Raw genomic sequence first — 20,012 nt, forward strand, 5'->3', positions numbered from 1 at the left:
ATCATTAGATACATTCTTTGCATGTAACAAGACTCCTAGTGTCCACCAACTCCAGAGCTAAGGTGCTATCCAAAAGCATCTGTAGATGCAGCACAATATCTACCTCTTGATATAAATTGCTTACCCAATATCAACCATTATATTTAAAAACTGGGTTGACTTTTGACTTTCTGTTGTTATGTTACTATAAAACAACCTAATTAAACTGTTATTATATCTGAAGATGAAATTGGGTGTAATCTAAATCTATGTTCCCATAACCTGGTCACTCATATTTAGATCCAGAATAGGCTATTTCTTATTTTATTTCTTTTGATGGAAGAGCTCTGTTTTCATGTTGAAAACTTTATTGGTGAAGGGGCATGATTTTAGCTTTTGCTGAGGTTTTGTTTATTGTTGTTAGGGTGTGTTTGTGGTGTGTGTGTATGTGTGTGTGGTGTGTGCATGAGCATGCACAAATATGTTTATGTTTTGGATTTTGAGAAGTTGTTATAGTCCAGTAAAAATTACAGTAGATAACAGGAACCTTCAATCTCAGAGTGTGAGCTAAATAACCTTTTGAACCTTGCTTAAATTGCTTTGCAGTATCAGCTAGGACAAGGTAAACTGTCTCAAATGGTTTGGAGCTCGGGCAGCAGTACAGGTTGCGAGTATTGATCCATATTAGGTAAGATTTACACTTTTCAGGAGGTTTACCGAAACATTCTGTTGTTTGGGTTTAACATTTTGCCTACTTCTATTTTATCTCTAGGATGGGGAGGAAGCATCTTAGTTTCAAGTCCAGCTAGGAGTCTGCTGGAATGCAAATGAGGCAACTATAGCCCTAGTCCCAGAACTAAGAAGGAGGTGACACACTATTGTAGCACTGCACAGTCCATAGATAGAGAAGACTCTGCTGACAAATGGTTCTCTGGTCATTCTTCAAGTTATCAAACTAATATATGATGGGAATTACTGTGATTTTGTAAAAGTTAAGCAAATATGGTGAAATTCCTTATATACAGCTCCCATATTATTGTGTAATAAAGACTCCAAGAAAGGAGTGCTGGATTTTTGTTTTGTTCCATGATAGCAAAACTCAAGAGAAAACAGAGAGTGAAAATAAAAACTGACTTTTAACCTTCTAAAACTTCTTAGTTAGTGTTGAAGCCACAAAACTACTTAGAAAGCACTAAACATGGGTTCCTCTTTGACCTGACAGGCAGTCATCTTGGCAAGGGGACACCCTAATATTATACAGGACACTGTGCTTAACCATGTAGCAATCTCTTCTGAGGAAAAACTTTCTCTCTTGAAGGGAGGCCCTTTAAGACATAGAATATTCTACAGGCAGATGAAACACTCTATTCTACAGGGAAGCCTCAGACTTAGAAAGTAAATAATTCAAAAGTTTCAGGAAGTTCTTTAAACTGACCAGATTCACTAGTTCCCTCCATCCCTAAATGCATATAAATAGTAAGGACAGCTGAGAGGCATTCTCAGAGCAGCAAAGCTGTCCAGAAGACTCTCAGGTAAACTGAGTCAATTAAGACACAGAGCCCAGCCAAGCTGCTTAGAAGAGTCAGAGACCATCAACGATGCATGGAATAGGTGCAGACCTACTAAGCTACTTGGCAGAGATGCTCCCCAACTTGTTAAGTTGCCTGCAAGATATGCAGTATGCTATCTATTTGGAGCTTTTCTGAGCTGTTACCCATGCTAGGATGGGTTTTTGGTGGTAGAGGTGTCATTGAATCATTCATACCCTTGTAAGGAACCCCTTGCCATGTTTCTATTGGTAACCCCAATAAAAGTCATTGGTTCATTTTCTTAGTTACAGAAAGCTTATAAAGAAAACATTTAATAGGGTCTTGCTTACAGAATCAGAGGTTTATCCCATTATCATTAAAACAGGAAGTATAGATAGCAGCATGTAATCAGACAAGGCGCTGGAGGAGTCTAGAGTTCTACAGCTGGATCAACAGGCTGCAGAGAGAAAGAGTATCATTGGACTTGGCTTGACCAATTGAAACCTCAAAGCCTACTCTCAGTTTCATTCTTCCTTCAACAAGGCCACACCTACTCCAACAAGGCCATGCATCCTAATAGTTCTGTGCCCTTTGAGCCTATGGGGGGGGCATTTTCATTCAAACACCAGACTCACCAAGCTGGATTCTGGCAATATCCTTACTGGGGTATGTTGTAGTTCCTATTTGCAGTGAGTAGACATTTGATTATGTCTCCACAGGAACAGTTTCACCCAATAATATATAATCAGATTTTGATTGAGATGGCCAACTGGCAGAGAGCACAGACACTTGGTGCTATTAAAGAGAAATTGAAACATCAGTTCCAGCTTTACTACTGTTCAATAGCCTTTCAAGTTGTTGACTGTATGTATTATGAACCTATATTTTCCTAAGCAACCAAGCTTAAACCAACCTTAAACCAGTTTCAGCAAGTAATATGCAAGGAGTATCTTAAGGATAGCAAAGAGAAGGGCAACTTCCTTAGGATAGTCTCTTAAAGTGTTTGAACTTCATATGTGTTTACTTTATTGGGATAGAAAGGATTCTGGATGACAGTGCAAAAACATGGACAAATGTGGACTACTTGATTGACAGTCCAAACATGGCTGCAGCGCCCTAACCCTAGCAATTGTATTGTCAGTGACAGATATGATTTTGACGTAAAACAGAGACACTTAGATTTTGGAGATATAACCTGGCATGTTGGCTCATATTTGTAACTTCAGCAACCTGGAAGATGAGGTAGAAGACTCCCCCTAAGTTCAGAGGCAGTCTGAGTTACATAATGAGTTCCAAGCCTTGTCTTAAAAAACAAACCAACAAATAACTAATTTTTTGATGCAACAGATCAGACTTGTGAGGTCAACCACTGACAGTTGAAGCCTAAGAATTATTCCCAATAGCATCAGCTGCTTAGATGAGTGGTGCTGACCTGTATATGCTGTGAAATACCAGACAAGATTAATAGAAGCACACACCTTCCCAGCTGACAAAGTTACATTTGTCCTTTGCTCATTTTACCTTCTAGAGATTTACAACTGTCCCAAGGAAAACAAATTAACCCCTAAGTCAATGCTAAATATGGCTTCCTACCATGCCCATGGAGCCTTGGGAAAGAAAGAGGATTACCAACTTCAGAAAATGAAGATACCAAAGCATCTCATGGAAATACTAGTCCTATTCAGGCAGTCGACTTATCAGTACACATGACTATCATAGTCTTCCTGTAACACTAAGAGACTAACAATAAAGGAAATCAAAGAACTGACAGAGTCACTAAAATTCTGCTTTGGAGAACAGTTAACTAGGGCTGTGATACTCTGCTTGCATTTCTCTATGCTCAAACTTCATCACACAGAATCAAATGAGGAGCCAGACTAAGATTCATTACTTGAGGTGCTAACTCCCTGGGGAAACTGAATGACTACTGCAGGATGGTTTCATTTCCTGAAGCTCTGGTGCATCCAGGCTTAAAACACCTACATGAAGTAAGGCATGGCAACAAAGCAGGACTAGCAGATCTGTTAGGGCCGACTTAGAAGAGCTACACCTTCAAAAGACTGGTCAAAGATTTTCACAAGCATGCCAGCTGGAATAGACAAAAGCAGTTCTTGGTAATCTGTAATCTCTCTTCTGCTTCCTTTTAATTTGGTTACCTATACCCCCTCTGGGAACACTGGCTGATGTCTTCAGGGTTGCTCTCAAATCTGGAAAGGGGTTGGTCAACATTAAGTAAAAATGATCTGAAATTCTCCTATCACTTTAAAGTTGATTCTTCCTTGACTCAATGTCTATTTTGCTATAAAATTTCAAATGTTTTCAGAGTTTTGAACAGTTTTTAATTCTGACCATTTCTATTTAAGATTTTTTTAATGTTTTTATAAAGGGACAAGGCACTGGAGATGAATACACGATCATGTTTACAACACACTTCAGACTCTTTTCTTATGTGCACAGCACTATTCTAGAATAGATCACACTAAAAGAATATCATTGGCATTGATCAACACGCTTAGTCCAATTCTGGATATCTGGTATCACTCCAAGTATCTACATCTGATGATACCCAAGGGTAACCATACTCCTGGAATAAATGTGAAAAGGAATTAGTAGTACCTAAATATAAACCGTTTATGTAAATTAAAGTGGTATTCTGATTGACTTAAAAGACAATTTAATTGCAAGGCATATTTACCTAATATCTAAGAAAATTAAAATGTTTAAAGCCTTGCCTTGTTCAAGAACTAGGAAGAATTAATGTATACTAGTTTCTAGAAGTCAAAGATTAATTTTCTAATGAAAATGTAAACTACAGGTAAAAAGATATATTCACAATATTGATATTGTTACCACTCTATTTGGCAGAAAGAACCTGAGAAAGTGAAAGCTAAAAATGAGGCAGACTGAAGTCTCTCGCAATAGCCTACCTTGTTCAGGGCATCAGACAATTTATAATCTCAATATTTTGAAGGTTAGTCAAGAACATGTGAGCAGTGTTCACTTGAGTTCATGTTGTATATAGTCCCAAGGCAAGGCCACATGGGTTTAGGCTGTATATATTCACAGGGCAAGGTAACACACATTTAGGCTGTATACAATCACAAGGACAACCTGTGCTTGAAAACAGAAACTATTCTGAGTAATAATTGTTAATATGATGTGTAAAGCAAACCTATCCCAGTTTACTACATGTGGGAGGGATGTGAAAATACATTCCAAGAACAGATGTACACTATGGAGGGACAGAGGTTCCAAACTCTTGTTTACTGGAGTTTTCTCACAAGCTCTCAGAAATCTCATGCAGCTTCATTCTGACAATCCACTGGGCAAGTATAAGACCACTACCACAGTTTTCGAGCCAAATTTGAAAGAGCTATTAAATACTGCCCAGAATGATGGACACTGGCCAGGCCCACACCTGGGATTCCCACAGAATGAGCACAAATTATGTTAGTCAAGTGCTTATAAAGGTAAAACCCACAAGGCTGCGTACTTCCCTTCTTCATCTGAACAGGGACAGGCATGCATCCTTATCTACTTCCTGCCTATGTACCTGTCACTTATATGTCAGCAGGAACATCCTGTGCAGTTGGGGCAACCAACCTTGTTTACAGAAGTGAAAACATATGGCTAGTTTTGTTATCTTACATAAACAACAGCCTTTAGCATTTCAGGAAGTTACCTGTCTTGGAGCAAGTTGGACATACAAGTTAGAGGTATTTTTGCACTACAGATCTCTTAAACACAGTAAGTAAAACTTACAACATAACTGTATCTCTCACATTTTCCCCTTGAGCTGTACCACATGTCAAATCCTTGACTCTGTGGTAGGGACTTGTTCATATTGGGATCTGGTAACCATCATCTTCCTGGCACCCAGATGGGAATTTAAACATATAGTTAAGGCATTAATGATGCAAGGGCAAACAGTAATTAGAACAAAGAAGTATTGTGTGTCATTAAGAGAAAATGCTTTCCATGCAAATTGCTTCAGAATCATTAGAGATAATCTGGCCATACCTAAAAAAGTTAGCCCCCACCCCCCAAAAATGGTAATTTCCAGTTCCTAGATAGGAACTCTGGTGTCAGGCTTTAAGAGAAAATGCTTTCCATGCAAATTGCTTCAGAATCATTAGAGATAATCTGGTCATACCTAAAAAAGTTAACAAAAAAAAAAAAATCCAGTTACTAGATAGTAACTCTGGTGTCAGCAATCACAATATGATAGGCAGATTGAGTGCTGTATCATATTGTAGAATTATTTCAGCTAATGAATCTACATGATAATAGAACTGGATCTGTTTAAGTAGGTACCTTTCCAGGTGTGCCAGTAGGCACTATAGGTAAACATTTTGTCTCCTACGCCAGGGAGTTTCTTTTTGACCTAACCTTCTAGCCTTTAGCTGAGGATACACAGTGATGCACTCCCTTTTGTATTTTCTTCTGCAAAAATGAGAACGCTGTTGTCAAGGTCCATGAGGGCTGGAATCCTAGTAAAAATCTGGGAGAGGATTCAGGCAATGGGATAGTCATCAGAAGCATCTCCTTAGCTGACCCAGATGGAGAGACAGGAACAATTCCATAGTCTGGACTGGTCCATGGCAGCTTTCAGCACTGGGTTCCAGGGATTGCAACTATTTAGAACAGTTTGTAGTCTGCAGCCAACTCCTAGATGGTGTTTGTCAGGCCAAGTGGAAACCTGCAGACAGATATAGAGTAAGAACTGAAGCCATAGTTGTGGTAGTTGGGGGAGGGGATGAGTCCCCAGACCAGGGAGAGAGCGAGACAGCATACTCTCAGGAACAGGCAGGTGGAGAGACTTACACTGTACTTATCCAGAGTCCGTTTAACCTGTGAGGGGTGGATCCAAACATTAGGACTCCCTCGGCTCCTGAAGCTTACAGGATTTTTTTTTTTTTTAGTTTACAAAAAGAGATAACATATATATTGGCATTACTACTGTTTGGAATCTCCATTGTAGACTATAACAGTTGGAATACACTCAAGCTTTCACGTCACAGCAAAAGATATGGCTTTGGGTTAAAAAGCATAAACATTCTTTTCTCTGTCCAGAGGGCTCAAGATATAGAGAATGGACAGACATATTTCTAACCCAATAAGTAAGAAACACTTTTACAACTGTATTTGAAAGCCAACAAAGGAAATTTGAAATCTTGATTTTATGAGTGATAATAATAGTCAGTGTTTTACCAGCATATCAGAACTCCATTGATCAATATCAAAACATTAAAGTTTTGATATCTTAGTGTAACAGTAGCATATAGGCAGGAGAGAAATCTGAAATGTTTTTATTACCTTAAACCATTTTCTTATACTTTACACCTGGCATTTACATACCTTAGAATACTTTCTTACACCCTCAGAACTTACATACATTTAAACCTTTTTTAAAATCCAGTTTAACATGAGATTTAACATGAGACACAAGTCATTGTTTACTGAGAGCAGTCACTGCAAAATAGTTTGTAAAAAGTTACATCTGAAACCTGTTGGCCCTTCTCGGCACTATGAGCTCTAGAAAAAGCAAGGCCTGATTTTTACATATAAAATGAACTAACAAGGTATCTGAAGCCTTGGGGAAGGATCTGTTGCTGTTGAACTGAAAACATACACTTAACCTAGCCAGCCTATCAAAAATCTGAGACAGTAAATTTCAGTAGGAAGTACAATCCAAATGGCCTCTGTATCAGTTAAAATGACAAGAGACTTACCCATTATCTAGACAGTTACTCTAGGCTCCTGTGGTCTCAATGGCTTCACTGGGGGTAGATGTCCCAGGGAAGCCTCAGTCTTTGGCCACCAGGTCCTGAAGATGGAAGACATTCCTCCTTTCCTGTGGAGGAGGAACTTGGGGGACTGGTCTGTCTTGTTTATGTAAAGTGGATCAATCAGCTGTCTGGTGTCCTACTTGCCCACAGTTGGGTAGGGTCCGGGTGATAGGCAAGGCTTGGGGCAGTACTTCTCAGTGGTTTGTGTTATCACAATCCATGTGGCATTATCTGTGCTTCATGGTCTTCTTTGGAGAATTTAAGGTTGCTACTAGAATTTGGCATTTCTGTCTGTTATGGAAAACTTTTTCCACTAAACATTTTAAATGTCATGTTCAGCTGATCTCTGAAGAGTTTGAGGACCACAATCAGTTAAGAATATCAGAGGTAGACAAAATTTGTTTTCACTTTATATTCAGTTACTAGCTTTATGCTTTGCTAGCTAAGATTTTGTATTTATTTACTATCTTCAGGATTTATCTTGAAAAGACATACAGGAGGCTGACGTTAGCCATTGTAAACGAATTATATAACAGTTCATATAAGTTAGTAACTTTTATACAAAAGATTTTAGGATTTGAAGCTTTAACTATGTTAAGTTTGAACCTTACAAAAATAAAAAAATTCTGAATTGCAGCTCTTTTAGTATCAAAATAAAACTTTAAATCATAAATGTTGAATTGAACTCAGGACCTCTGGAGGAACAGTTGGTACTCTTAATCGCTGAGCCATCTCTCCAGCCCAGACTGCCTGAGTGGAATCTCAGTGCAGAAATTGTGCTTGCGGGCGGCGGCGGCGGCGGCAGTAGCAGTGGCTGCTCCAGCTGAAGGGCCATCAGCGGTGGAACCAAGGCGACACAGGGTCCAGTTAGGCCCTGCGCCCACGACCACTGACCTTCGCTGACCAGCCGGGCGGCAAGCAACTGCGGTTCTGCGGAGCCTTTAGCTGCACGGAAGCCACTTCAGAACTCGGCTTCCCGCCAGTCAGGAGAGACTCACCTCCATCTTGATCCCGGGCTCCAGAGATCGGTCAGACTGAGGTACACAAACATAATCCTAGGCCCAACACCCCAGGGGTCTGAGCCAGACGGGCGTTGGCCTGCACCCAGGCCCTGGGCTGTTCGAGTGGCCATCGGGGCGCCAACCCAGCCAGGAGTTTTTTTTGCCCCGGCCGGCGCACACGCCGCCATTTTGCCTACAGGAGCCAGAGTGCTCGGGAGGGCAGAGACTGCTAACAAGCATAGCCTGAGGCTAACAAAACGGGGGTCTAGGCCCCAAAAGGCACAGGACTGACCCCAAGAACTGGGCGGCTTGGTGGGCCATCTGTGTGTCAACCGGCCCAGGAGGTTATTAGCACAACAGACTCTCCCGGTGCTTTCGGGGAGCGCGGACGCGCACGCCCGCCATCCGGGTCACCTGGCGGACCCAAATAACAGTCATAGCCCTAGGGGAACTTTGCTCGGACCTTGGCCTCCCAGGCGTTTGCCTGGACTCAGGGCCCGGGCGACAAGGCTAACCTAGTGTGCGCCAGCCCGGTTGGGGAAATCGGCTGCCCAGCGGAGTGAGCGGAGCACAGGGGAGGTCACAGCAACATTCACCTTCAGAGCTCCCTGTGGGTGCACACATGTTCCACCTGGTCCACAGACACAATCTGGGGCAAGGCCTCAGGCAGAAGCCCCTAGCTCAACTCTCTCCGCTTCAGATCAGCCTGGGTGGCCGCCACATCTCCAGGTCCCTCAAGAGGCTAGTGGGGGCTTCCGGGCGGCCAGCTGGGAGAAGTCGGTGTGCTCCAATAAATCCTGCGGGCCCCAGCGGGAGCCTTCAGGTGCCTGCTTCGGGATCTGAACAGCCTGGACAACAGCACCCTGTCTACAGGCAGTGCAGAGTGTAAGCTGTGCACCAGAGGCCAACGGGGAAGGGGCAGCTTGCACTGGTGAGTCCAGCACTGACAAGACCAAGTAACACCAGTGAGAGCTAGATGGCAAAAGGCAAACGCAGGAACGTCACTAACAGAAATCAAGGCAATATGGCAACATCTGAACCAAATTCTCCTCTACCAGCAAGTCCTGGATACCCCATCACACCAGTAAAACAAGATTTGGATTTAAAATCACTGGTCATGATGCTGGTACAGGAACACATGAAGGACATTCAGGAGAAAATGGATCAAAAGTTAGAAGCCCTTGCAAGGGAAACACAAAAATCATTGAAAGAAATCCAGGAGAATACAAAAGCCAACAAGGAGGAAATGCAAAAAACACTTAAAGAAATACAGGAGAACTTTGGTCAACAGGCTGAGGTCATGAAAGACGAAACACAAAAATCTCTTAAAGAAATACAGGAGAACTTTGGTCAACAGGCTGAGGTCATGAAAGAAAAAACACAAAAATCTCTTAAAGAATTACAGGAAAGCACAAACAAGCAAGTGAAGGAGCTAAGCAAAACCATCCAGGATCTAAAATCAGAAGTAGAAACAACTAAGAAAACTCAAAAGGAGACAACTTAGGAGATAGAAAGCCTTGGGAAGAAATCAGGGGACAGAGATGCAAATATCAACAACAGAATACAAGAAATAGAAGAAAGAATCTCAGATGCTGAAGATTCCATAGAAACCATGGACTCAACAGTTAAAGAAAACGCAAAATGCAAAAAGCTTGTAACCCAAAATATCCAGGAAATCCAGGACACAATGAGAAGACCAAACCTAAGGATTATAGGCATAGATGAGAGTGAAGATTTACAACTTAAAGGGCCAGCAAATATCTTCAATAAAATTATGGAAGAAAACTTCCCTAACCTAAAGAGAGAGATGCCCATGAATATACAAGAAGCCTACAGAACTCCAAACAGACTGGACCAGAACAGAAATACTTCCCGTCACATAATAATCAAAACACCAAATGTTCTAAACAAAGAAAGAATATTAAAGGCTGTAAGAGAAAAAGGCCAAGTAACATATAAAGGAAGACCTATCAGAATCACAGCAGACTTTTCACCTGAGACTATGAAGGCTAGAAGGTCCTGGGCAGATCTCATGCAGACTCTAAGAGAACACAAATGCCAACCAAAACTACTATATCCAGCAAAACTCTCAATCACCATAGATGGAGAAACTAAGATATTTCACGACAAAACCAAGTTCACCCAATATCTATCCACAAACCCAGCCCTAAAAAGGATAATAGGAGGACAACACCAATACAAGGAGGGAAACTTCACCCTGAAAAAAGCAAGATAGTAACCTTTCATCAAACCCAAAAGAAGTTAAGCAATCAAATTTAAAAAATAACGTCAAAAATGATAGGAAGTAACAATCACTATTCCTTAATATCTCTTAACATCAATGGACTCAATGCCCCAATAAAAAGACACAGACTAACTGACTGGATACGTAAACAGGACCCTACATTTTGCTGCTTACAGGAAACACACCTCAGGGTCAAAGACAAACACTACCTTAGAGTAAAAGGCTGGAAGACAATTTTACAAGCAAATGGTCTCAGGAAACAAGCTGGAGTAGCCATTTTAATATCAGATAAAATTGACTTTCAACCCAAAGTCATCAAAAGAGACTCTGAGGGACACTTCTTGCTGGTCAAAGGAAAAATACAACAAGAAGAACTCTCAATCCTGAACATCTATGCTCCAAATGCAAGGGCACCCTCTTTCATAAAAGAAACTTTATTAAAACTCAAAGCACACATTGCACCTAACAAAATAATTGTGGGTGACTTCAACACTGCACTTTCCTCAATGGACCGATCAGGAAAACAGAAACTAAACAAGGACACAATGAAACTAATTGAAGCTTTGGACCAATTAGATTTAACTGATATATATAGAACATTCTATCCTAAAACAAAAGAATATACCTTTTTTTCAGCACCTCATGGTACCTTCTCCAAAATCGACCATATAATTGGTCACAAGACAGACCTCAACAAATATAAGAAGATAGAACTAATCCCATGCCTCCTATCTGATCACTATGGAATAAAAGTGGTCTTCAAAAGCAACAGAAACAACAGAAAACCCACATACACGTGGAAATTGAACAATACTCTACTCAATGACACCTTGGTCAAGGAAGAAATAAAGAAAGAAATTAAAGACTTTTTAGAACACAATGAAAATGAAAACACAACATACCCAAATCTATGGGACACAATGAAAGCAGTGCTAAGAGGAAAACTCATAGCCCTGAGTGCCTCCAAAAAGAAAATGGAGAGAGCATACATTACCAACTTAATGACACACCTGAAAGCCCTAGAACAAAAAGAAGCTATTTCACCCAGGAGGAGTAGAAGGCAGGAAATCATCAAACTCAGGGCCGAAATCAATCAAGTAGAAACAAAGAGAACCATACAAAAAATCAACAAAACCAGGAGCTGGTTCTTTGAGAAAATCAACAAGATAGATAAACCCTTAGCCAGACTGACCAAAGGGCACAGAGAAAGTATCCAAATTAACAAACTTAGAAATGAAAAGGGAGACATAACAACGGAAACTGAGGAAATCCAAAAAATCATCAGATCCTACTACAAGAGCCTGTACTCAACACAACTGGAGAATCTGGAGGAAATGGACAATTTCCTTGACAGATACCAAATACCAAAATTAAATCAGGACCAACTAGACCATCTAAACAGTCCCATAAAGCCTAAAGAAATAGAAGGAGTCATAGAAAGTCTTCCAACCAAAAAAAGCACAGGACCAGATGGTTTCAGTGCAGAATTCTACCAGACCTTCAAAGAAGAGTTAACACCAATACTCTTCAAACTATTCCACAAAATAGAAACAGAAGGAACACTACCCAATTCCTTCTACGAAGCCACAATTACGCTGATACCAAAGCCACACAAAGATCCAACAAAGAAAGAGAACTTCAGACCAATTTCCCTTATGAACATCGATGCAAAAATACTCAATAAAATTCTTGCCAACCGAATCCAAGAACACATCAAAACGATCATCCACCATGATCAAGTAGGCTTTATCCCGGGAATGCAGGGTTGGTTCAATATACGGAAATCCATCAATACAATCCACTACATAAACAAACTCAAAGAACAAAACCACATGGTCATTTCATTGGATGCTGAAAAAGCATTTGACAAAATTCAGCATCCTTTCATGCTTAAAGTCTTGGAGAGAACAGGAATTCAAGGCCCATACCTAAACATAGTAAAAGCAATATACAGCAAACCGGTAGCCAGCATCAAACTAAATGGAGAGAAACTTGAAGCAATCCCACTGAAATCAGGGACCAGACAAGGCTGCCCCCTTTCTCCTTATCTTTTCAATATTGTACTTGAGGTACTAGCTCGGGCAATTCGACAACATAAGGAGGTCAAAGGGATACAAATTGGAAAGGAGGAAGTCAAACTATCATTATTTGCAGACGACATGATCGTCTACCTAAGTGACCCAAAGAACTCCACTAGAGAGCTCCTACAGCTGATAAACAACTTCAGCAAAGTGGCAGGTTACAAAATCAACTCAAGCAAATCAGTGGCCTTCCTATACTCAAAGGATAAGCAGGCTGAGAAAGAAATTAGGGAAATGACCCCCTTCACAATAGCCACAAACAGTATAAAGTATCTTGGGGTGACTCTTACCAAACATGCGAAAGATCTGTATGACAAGAACTTCAAGACTCTGAAGAAGGAAATGGAAGAAGACCTCAAAAAATGGGGAAAACCTCCCATGCTCATGGATCGGTAGAATCAATATAGTTAAAATGGCCATTTTGCCTAAAGCACTATACAGATTCAATGCAATACCCATCAAAATCCCAACTCAATTCTTCACAGAGTTAGAAAGAGCAATTATCAAATTCATCTGGAACAACAAAAAACCCAGGATAGCTAAAACTATTCTCAGCAACAAAAGAAAATCTGGGGGAATCAGTATCCCTGACCTCAAGCAATACTACAGAGCAATAGTGTTAAAAACTGCATGGTATTGGTACAGTGACAGGCAGGAGGATCAATGGAACAGGATTGAAGATCCAGAAATGAACCCACACACCTATGGCCACTTGATCCTCGACAAAGAGGCTGAAAACATCCAATGGAAAAAAGATAGCCTTTTCAACAAATGGTGCTGGTTCAACTGGAGGTCAGCATGCAGAAGAATGCGAATTGATCCATCCTTGTCTCCTTGTACTAAGCTCAAATCCAAATGGATCAAGGACCTCCACATAAAGCCAGACACTCTGAAGCTAATAGAAAAGAAACTGGGGAAGACCCTTGAGGACATCGGTACAGGGAGAAAGTTTCTGAACAGAACACCAATAGCGTATGCTCTAAGAGCAAAAGTTGACAAATGGGACCTCATAAGGTTACAGAGTTTCTGTAAGGCAAAGGACACCATCAAGAGGACAGATCGGCAACCAACAAATTGGGAAAAGATCTTCACCAATCCTACATCAGATAGAGGGCTAATATCCAATATATATAAAGAACTCAAGAAGTTAGACTCCAGAAAACCGAACAACCCTATTAAAAAATGGGGTACAGAGTTAAACAAAGAATTCTCACCTGAAGAACTTCGGATGGCGGAGAAGCATCTTAAAAAATGCTCAACTTCATTAGTCATTAGGGAAATGCAAATCAAAACAACCCTAAGATTTCATCTTACACCAGTCAGAATGGCTAAGATTAAAAATTCAGGAGACAGCAGGTGTTGGAGAGGGTGCGGAGAAAGAGGAACACTCCTCCACTGCTGGTGGGGTTGCAAATTGGTACAACCACTCTGGAAAGCAGTCTGGCGGTTCCTCCGAAAACTGGGTACCTCACTTCCAGAAGATCCTGCTATACCACTCCTGGGCATATACCCAGAGGATTCCCCACCATGTAATAAGGATACATGCTCTACTATGTTCATAGCAGCCCTATTTATAATTGCCAGATGCTGGAAAGAACCCAGGTATCCCTCAACAGAAGAGTGGATACAAAAAATGTGGTATATCTACACAATGGAGTACTATTCAGCCATTAGAAACAATGAATTCATGAAATTCTTAGGCAAATGGATGGAGCTAGAGAACATCATACTAAGTGAGGTAACCCAGACTCAAAAGGTGAATCATGGTATGCACTCACTAATAAGTGGTTATTAACCTAGAAAACTGGAATACCCAAAACATAATCCACACATCAAATGAGATACAAGAAGAAAGCAGGAGTGGTCCCTGGTTCTGGAAAGACTCAGGGAAACAGTATTTGGCAAAACCAGAACGGGGAACTGGGAAGGGGTGGGAGGGAGGACAGGGGAAGAGAAGGGGGCTTACGGGACTTTCGGGGAGTGGGGGGGCTAGAAAAGGGGAAATCATTTGAAATGTAAATAAATTATATCGAATAAAAAAAATGGGGTACACACCTAAAAAAAAAATCATAAATGTTGTCCATGGGGAAAATGGCAACTTTGTTTTCTTGGTCCTTTTATACTATACTATTACAGAATATCACAGTTTCTTGTATGATGCAGCTTATCAAAACATCTAAAGCTTAACAAGTTAGTAAAGACCTAGGTTAGACCCACATTCTTGAATCAGTTTCTGTTGACCAGAATAGACCATAGGTAAGGAGAGACATTCTATGGAGTCTTTGCCACATTGCTTTGGTCATTGTCACACTGCATCATAAGATAGGAATATCCCAGTTTCTGGTGTTTAGTGTTTAGTGCCTATAGCTGTGGCCCTAACTCTTTACCCTTTTATTTATTTACATTTAAGATTACATATTAATAAATATATCTTAACATACACTATTTTATAAACTTAAAAATTTCCATAAATAGTTAAAGAAAAATCTACCTTTTTCATTTCAAATTTCTGTAAACTCTGAAATTTCCTTTAAAAAAATTAAAATCTCAACTGTGGGCTTCTGCAATATCAAACATAAAGAACTCTTTTTCAACTGAAGTGTGAAGAAACAGGACACAATCCCAATTTGGAAAAGGCAAAACCGAACTCAAACCATGCAAACCACTCAGTGCTAGGATTCACACTCTTTCCCAAGGCACTGGGGAAAGCCCCTCTGGTCCTGCCCCAGGCAGCACACACAGCCTGTCTTTTAGGGCTCATCTGGTTCCGTTTCATCATGGCTCTTGTTTCTGGTGGCCATCAATGGCACTGGCCTTTCCAAAACTGCTGCGGTCCCTATCCTGGGCTCTCTTTAGGAACTCCAACCCTGCCACACAGTGCCAAGTCTCAGTTACGCTCCAGGACCATTTCATGCCTTTAAAGCCAATACTACTTGGGTGACTCTTTCATTATAGAGTTTGGCTCTCAGCATGAGGTTCATTCTTGTATATAAACACATAGAGGTGCAGCTTTAATACCTTATAAAACAAGCATTGTTTTTAAATCTTATCTTTCAAAACCTCTGTTCTTACTTGCATTAAGGACAAGCACTGTCTTACAAAAATCCATCCTAATCTAAGATATCTTGGAGACCTGTTGTTGCCTCCTTGATTGGTTTATACCATGTGGTCACCTTTAGCCAAGATGGTGATGAAATCACATGACATACACCCTCTCCAACCCTAGCAAATATGGCTACTGGACACTTGGCCATCTCAATGCTGATAGGGGGCAGGGGCTAAGATAGCAGCAAACCATATGTTACTTATATCCCAGATGGCATCAAACCATCTAGTTCCTTTAAAATTACTCATATATAGATTTTTAACTATTACCCCTGTGTTACAAGTTTTAAGTTAACTTTTTTGTTACAGATATTATAGAACTTAACTATATCCAATAGACTTACAGATATTGAAGTCCAGGAATTTCATATAATTCACAAATCTTACAAATCTTGGGATAGGGCTTATATTTTAGCAAAAGTTTTAGACAGTTAAGTGAAACCAATAGTCCATTTTTTATGAGTTCTTTTTAAAGATTTATTATATATATTATACACAGTCCATTTTTATGAGTTTAAAATGATTTATTATATATTATATAATAATATATAATATATACATATATATACATATACACATATATTTGTATATATACATATATGTGTGTATTTATATATGTACATATTACATATATATATATATATATATATATATATATATATGAATACACAGTAGCTGTCTTCAGACATGCCAGAAGAGGGCATCAGATCCCACAATAGTTCCTTGTGAGCTGCCAGGTGGTTGCTGGGAATTGAACTCAGGACTTCTGGAAGAGCAGTCAGTGCTCTTAACCATTGAGATATCTCTTTAGCCCCAATACTCAATTTTTAAAGTAGTTCTGTTTTGCTTTCTTTTCTTTATCATAGAATCAGGTGGCTCTTCTGACAAAGGACATAGAGAAAACTTTTAAATAAGCATGCTTGGGTATAGAGAAGAGAGAGCTGCAACCCAACCCCAGAGCCAGCATTTCACTAAAGTAGAACAACCTAAAACAACTATAATATTATCTGTACCTAGACGATGTTTAAATCTCTGCTAAACTGAATCCAGTGACCAGAATGGTTAGCGATAAATTCTGAACTCTGGCAGTCAAAGCAGCCATAACAAGTGAATTTAGTGGTGGTGGCTGGTGGCTTGCAGCAGCAGGGAGAGCAAAAACAAAATCAATAAACATAAAACACAGAAAGCTCTGCTACACAAAGGGCATCAGCCAGAAACAGAACACGTGCTGGCCACCATCATCCACATATCCAGCTGAGCCTGACCCAGATCCATCTAGGCTCCCATGGTTGAAATAAAGCTTATGGGCATACCACAAAACAGAAACCCGTCTACAACACACAAAACAGACAGACAAAAAGTTTCCAAACTTCCAAAACCAGGTGGACAGGTGATGTCCTGCTTTTCGCCCTGGATGGAAGAGTGTTTGGGTGCCGTTGCCCCCGCCCCTCTCTGCTCCAGATCAGGATCCCACAGAACAGAACCATACTCTGACTTACCAGGAGAAGCCTCAGTAGTGCCTGCAGCTTTGCACATCATGGCAGTTCACTTTGGTAGTATGCAAAACTGAAAGCATTCCTTGGAGCTCTGGAATATCTCGAGCCATAGACCTCTTAAGGAAGGCCTGGAGTCTGGGAATGAAACTACAGCTTTAAAATTTGGGTAGGTTGTCTGATTTGCTGGACCTCCAGAACATATTAATCCTATTAAGTGAGAATAAGAGTACTACCACAATTTTTGAGCCAAATTTGAAGCAGGTTTTATTAAATACTGGACTGGATAATGGATACTGGCCAGGCCCATACCCAGGATTCCCAGAAAATGGCCACAATAATGTAAGTCAATTGCTTATAGGGGCAAAACCCACATAGCTATGTATTTCCTGCCTTTATCCAATCAGGGGCAAGCATACGTCCTGATGTACTTCCTGCCTATGGACCTCTCACATACATGTGATTAAGAACATCCTGTGCAGTTGAGGCCAGCAACCTTGTTTACAGAAGTGAAAGCCATGATTTGTTGTCTTCCATGAACCACAGCTCTCAGAACTCCAAGAAATCATCTGTCCCTGGTCAAGCAAACTTTCAGATTAGAAGCATTTTTGTTTTATAGATTTCTTATGCACAATAATTAAAACTTAAAGCATAACTTCAGCCCTCACAATTCCTGGACCATGGTCTAATACAATGTATTTGAGATGAAGAACTCAGAAAGCCTTACGAAAAAGGCAGATAACATAATTAAAGAGTAAGCAAAAAACTTTGACAGATACTGACAAAAAAATACGAATAGTCTTAGTATATAAACTCATTTTTATGTAGAAAATGCAAGTTAAACCTACATTATGATACTTATAAATATAGATGTGTCAAAGATGAAAAGAAATACAAAAGATCACAACTGAAAATATTATCTGTCGAAATATTGAGCCACTATATGTTTTCCTTGTTTGTGGATGTGGAAATTGATGAATCCAAAAACTTATTGGGAAATATAGATCACTGCTAAACATGTATTTATATCCTGAGGCACAGTGATACAACACTTCTTATATTCCAAGATCAAATGTATATTTAAAGGTACCAATGACAAGGTCTAAGAGTACCCACAGCAGTATCATTGTGATTACTACAAACATTCAATTACCTAATGTTGAGTAAGAGTAAAATGAACAAAATTTGAAATTGTAAACAAAACTGAGAGTGGATAAATTACCATAACATTTAAATATGTATTAATAGTACATAGTGTTTTTTAATTATTTTCCTTATTGTTTAGATAAAATATAACACAGAAAGTAAGTTAAGGAAAGATTCATTTGGGCTTACATTTAGGGTCCTATCCGACATGGCAGAAAAGGCACAGTGGCAGGACTGTGAGGTGTATGATCAGATATATCCACAGTCTGGAAACACATCAACACAGATGCAGCTACTCAGCTAATATCTCCATTTTACTTGTTCTGGGACCGCAGAATATGAGTGAGGTGGCTTTAGAGTAGGTTTCCCACCTCAATTAACACAACCTAGAAACTTACATGGACATGCCCAGACATGTCTTCCCGATGATTATAGATTGTGTGAAGCTGATAATAACAGGTATCAAAAAAAAAAAAAAAAAGGAGCCTTGGAGTATGTTCTTTGTATGCATACAAAAGTCTGACCGCAGGGGAAACTAATCACAGTGACAGTATTAGGATAATTGTATGTAGTGTTTTCATTACTAAGTGGAGGGCATCTGCATTACAGTGGTCATACAAGTTGCTTCACCTTGTCACCCAAATCATTGTATACAAGACCCCTGCACTTAGTTTGAATATATACACACACCCTAACCCTAGTTTTTCTCATTGCTCATCGATTTAAAAACAACAACAACAACAAAAGCTTGCATATTATTTCTCTTTCAAAGGATGGCAAACATGATTATTTAAATTTTATGGGTGGAAATGAACTTTGTAGCGACACTAGGAGCCCTTATCAGAAGCATCTACAACTACGATTGAAGATGTATGCCTGAGATCTAGTCTGTTCTTTTGATGTCATCTGCACCATAAGCAGGACTTGGACAGAAGAAGAAAATGCATTCACACATGTTTAAGGTAGCATTTCTCTTACTAGTAATTAAAAAAACAAACAAACTGTATGTTTAAGGGCACAGAAATGGCGAATTATATCTATTGGTGCATTCAAAAGCAATGAGGCACATTTAAGGATAGATGAAGAACTGAACTTGAGTGTTAAATATTTTCATGTCAATGCACAGAAAGGACCCATCACACAATTGGTGTATAAAAACAGGTTTCACCCAACTCGTACTGTTCGAAATTTTGCATGTATATAAATTCACATTTGTAATTTAAACATTATAAAAGCGATTAAATGACTTTATAAGAGTATCTATTGTAAATACTATTATTAATTTTCTCTAACTGGCTGAGCATCTTCAGAACTCATAGTGCCATTTTATCTTCCTTTGTACTCTTGTATTTAAGGACGTAACTGTACCGTCTAGTGGAAAAAACCAAAAACATCACTTTTGTGCCAAATTTCGTGTATAACAATTAAGCAAATACAGTAATTATCAGTAAGACACAGGCATTACTCAGTGGGAGTGTAGAAAGAAAGCTTCCTGTGTAAGACTGTGCTGATTCAGACTTATGGTAGTGTCCTAGAATAGACAAGTTCTTCGTGGATAGCTGAGACCAAGGGGTCAGGGCCTGAAATCCACTCCCAGAGTTACCCCCTCACAGGCTGCAGCCTAATCCCTATAAAGAGACTACG

Source organism: Apodemus sylvaticus, chromosome 14 (assembly GCF_947179515.1).
Source record: "Apodemus sylvaticus chromosome 14, mApoSyl1.1, whole genome shotgun sequence".
Classification (NCBI taxonomy): Eukaryota; Metazoa; Chordata; class Mammalia; order Rodentia; family Muridae; genus Apodemus; species Apodemus sylvaticus.